Raw genomic sequence first — 4,666 nt, 5'->3', positions numbered from 1 at the left:
GAACTAAGTTAATGACATATCAATTTATTATTTTGATTTTCAAAATTTTGTTTTAAAAATATAAAAATTCACTCGAAGTTTTTTTCTATAGATTTATTTATTTTATGTCATTATCTTTATAACCAAACATGTTTTTAACTTTTGTGTATTTTTCCTTTCTATTTTGAAACACTAACATAAAACAACCAAAATAAATAAATGATGCAATCCAACTCACACCAAAGAATCCATTAGTAGTTACAATAGGCTCAATCACAAGGGCTAGGAAAAATAAAGTTCAAGGAAGCCTTTAATGGGCTTTTGCAAGATATAAAGGCCAAGGTGGACTACAAAAAAGCAACAACCCAAGAAGATCAAGCCTTATTAAATTTTATTCATATTCAAGATGGGCTTAAGGATGGTTTCGGCCAAGGGAGAAATTTCAGCATCATTGGGCTTGTTTTTTCAAGTATTTTGTATTCTCTAATCCAACAAGAAAATCATGAATTATTTGGAGAAAAAAACCTAATCTATCAAGGAGATTTAATTGGTAGAAAATCCTACTCTACCATGGACATTATGGTGGCAGCAAACTAGGATTAATGAGATAAGAAAATTTCCTAGTCTATTTTTCAAAGAGAAGTAGCAGCATGGAGAGACTTTACATCCAAACAATTATTTTTTCTGTATTTGTTTAGCTATTAGTTGCAGAACTATAGATAACATTTCATAATATTTATTTTATTATTTTTATGCTAGTTAATTTGTTTTGGGATTATTTGGGGCCTAATTTCAAATTGGGTCATGTGAGGATGTTAAGTTGTATTAGGTTTTTGTTTCCAAGATTATAAATACTTTTTTTTTGTAAGACTTAATTTGCATATTGAAATACACAAAAAGTTGTTGTATATTGTAGCATTGAAAATAAATATTTGCTTGCTTGGTTCTTGATTAAACTACACTCTTTAAAGAATTGATCAATTTTTTTTGTATTAGGTGACGATGCATAGTCTTGGTGTTTTTGGGTATGTCATCCATTATGTCAAGCTCAATTATCAATCTCAAGCTTAAATTAAGTAGATCTTGGGTTTACGAATTCAACTAAAATTCCAGTAGGGTTCACATCGATAGATCTCATGATACAATTAAAATTGTTTAGGAAATGATTTTGAAGAAAAATACTTTAAAAATATAATTAAGAATGTTGATGCGTATACACAATCTTAAGTAGTCAAGGCTATCTTCAATACAAGTTATGAGTTAACAAACTTTATTTTTAGAGCCACTAAGAAAGATTTAGCTCCTATTAAAAACATTTGGCAATTTTTTTTCTCAAGTAAATAATCACAAAGAACTTTATGCATTACATCAAAAATAAAAAAGGAAAATATTTTTCATTTTCTTTCTTTTTAATTAAACCCCCTCTTTTAAAATAATTTTAAGTTAGCTAATCAAGGTTAACTAGCCATCCTTTTTTTGACATTAAAACTATATGGGCCTACTGGTCACCTAAGCCAAGCCCAAGCAACCAGCATGGTCGCCTATTTGAGCGACCAAGCTTATAGTTCGTAGCCACTGGCCAACCCATTTTCCTCTCTCTTTCTTTTTTAATTTTTCTTTTTTTTTAACAAATAAAGTTACATGGCATATACCTCTATATAATATTATATGAATAATCTGATAATTTTACACTATAACTCACACTTTTTCTATCTGCACATACAACATTATTATAGGATAGGCGTTGTATTCTATCACTAATAGTTACCTTTTTGTTATGCCCACCAGCCACATGAAAGACCAATAAAAATAAATATACCTTATAACACATCAACTTTTCATCCAAACACATACCAGGCATAGAACCCTTAGCAACTCATACCAACCAATGAGCCATCTTGGTTGGCTAATAATATGATTTCCTCCTCCATTAAGAAAGTTTAAATTGGGTGTATAAATACACCTAGTCTTACCAGACCTCTACCTACTTTAAACAAAGTCAAACAGAGGCTAAACCAAAATACACACATAACATACTTTTACTTTTCTTCTTATATTTAACATCTTCTTCTCCTCTACAATACCAACTTAAGTATTGGAAAGTCCCTCATTCCACAATGGACTTATTTTTTCAGGAACTCTAGGCTCGCAGGCTCAAGATTCATAGCAAACCATGGAAAGCCCAACATTTTTTATGTGAATTTTTTTCATTACTCTATTATTAACATTGTCTGTAGAAAAATGAATAAAAAGGCTAGTTCATTCATTTTAACCTTTCACCAAAAACTTTTTCCATAGCTGACAAGATTTCAATATGAGGGAAAAGTGACTTATCTCCCCACCACAGGTACTCCAGCTCCCCTAGATAACAACTCTCAAACTAAGTATAGTTACTCAATGATGATGTCATGATGATGCAACTACATCTTCACACTCTGCCTCTTACACAACAAGAAGAAGAAGCTCATATGAATGCCCCCACCAAGTTTGCAATGAAGACTCTGATTCCCTAAAAAGATAGGGACGAAGCTATACCCATAGCTTTCATACAAGCCGCTCTAAATAATCCAGATGCCTTCAATCTTTATCGTCTCACTTATGCGTCAGAAAAAGACTTCGGTGAGAGACAAACTTCATAACTTTATTAGTTTGTCAGTAAGAACTCAACCAAGTAGAATAATCTCTACTTTGTCCACACTCGACTCTTTAAGAACTATGTTTTCGTAAAATTCAGTCTAGACAATTATAAGGGACTCATAGATCCTCAAGAACATATATAAAATGTAAAAAGCATCCTAGAGCTTATTATACAAGACACTGATGTTATGTGCGGAGCTTCACATAACTTTTTATAGATCTTCATGTGCAAGGTACCATAAACTAGATCCTGGCTTTATTCTCCATTTTTATGGTCTTAGCTCCAAACTAATCTTTTACTTTAGCATAAGCATTTCTATCAAAAAAGCACCACAAAGATCTTTGCAATCATACAACATGAAGATGAAAGCACTATAGCTTGTCTCCAATAATTTAATGAAGAAATGCTCAATATGAAAAGACTCCTTGAACCCATAGCCATAAAAGCTCTAATTAATAGAGTATACAAATATTTCCTGTATGAAGATTGTACTCCCTCCCTGACAAAAATCTCATAGAATCAAACATATAATAGAAAATTATGTCATGGTAGAAAAAGTTATCTTTACCAGATAAGGTCACCCATATTCTTACACACAAGTAGAGTCTTCACCATACCATTAATCTCTAATAAGAGCATCCAAAAAAAGCACCAATAGGTATATCCGTGATCGCCTTGCATTTATTGAGCTCATGATTATACCTCTAACCATCACACAAATTGAGGTGCTAGCCGTTATAAAATGGAAAGAATTTGTGCAATATCTTCCTCTTATGAAAAGCAACACAAACATAAAGAATTCTAATAAGTTTTGTCTATTTCACTATGACAATGGGCATGATACTAAGAAGTGGCATGCACTTAAAAAAAATGATTAATCATTAGAGGTTACTTCCACTAGTTTGTGAAAAAAAAAAAGCAATCAGAGCTAGGGAAAGAAACTTATGCACTTACACATGATGAGCTACCCGAGATCAAATAATCCCTGGAGTATCTCTAAAGATTTGTATCTCCATGTATTGTGTTTTTCAATAAAATAGTATTCTTTCTCCATGAAATCTATTTTGTTTCCCACTTGGTCTCCATGACTCCAAATACATCTTCATGATAAAATCTACATTAAATCTTTATGCATGTATCCAGGTTCCCATAGCCACTTACCTACAGGTATCGTGACCAATTGTCTCTAAAAGGATTGAGGATCCTTCTTCAAAAGTGTTGAAAAAATTTACACGAAGAAAATCTATACACGAAAATGCAAATATAACCATGAAAGCACAGGCATTCATCTCTTACACAGACCTAGCCACAGTAGTGTTGTTATGCAAATATACATATAACAATTGTAAGTTTTTTTCCCAACTAAGTTAAGTCTTTCAAACACATTATTTAAAAGACTTGGTAGAAAATGATCGACCAAAGCTTTTTTTAAAAAAGTTGTTTGGGCCCGACTAGTCGCTAGGGCCAAGCCCAGCTAACCAACTCATGCAACCAAACTTGTTAGCTGCATTGGGCCATGCATAGGTGACCAGCCTTGCTTGTCGCCCATTTAGGCAATCAATAAGGTCACCTATTTGGACTACCAAATGATCGCCCTTTTTAGGCGACTAGTGTGGTCACCTTTTTTGGGCAACTAGGCCCATAAGTCATGGGCTTATGACAAACTCACTTTCCTTTCTTTCTCTAAATTTTTTTTCTCTTTTTTTTAACAAATAAAGCTACATGTAACACACCTCTATATATTATTTTGTGAATTATCTAACAATTTTATGTGTAACATACACTTTTTTTTATCTCGCACACATAAGATTATTGTATGACAAGCGTCGTATTTTATCACCAATAGTTACCTTTCTACTACACCACTAGCCATATGAAAAGCCAATAAAAATAAATACACTCTAGCACACCAACTTCTCCTCCAATCATATACTAGGTACATAACCCGTGGCAGCTTGCACCGACTGCTAAGCCACCTTGATTGACCAAAAACAAGATTTCCTTCTCTATGAAGAAATTTTAAGTCAGGTAAATTTATACATCTAGTCT

This window comes from Populus nigra, chromosome 13 (assembly GCF_951802175.1).
Source record: "Populus nigra chromosome 13, ddPopNigr1.1, whole genome shotgun sequence".
NCBI classification, from domain to species: Eukaryota; Viridiplantae; Streptophyta; class Magnoliopsida; order Malpighiales; family Salicaceae; genus Populus; species Populus nigra.
Note: the sequence above shows the minus strand (reverse complement) of the source record.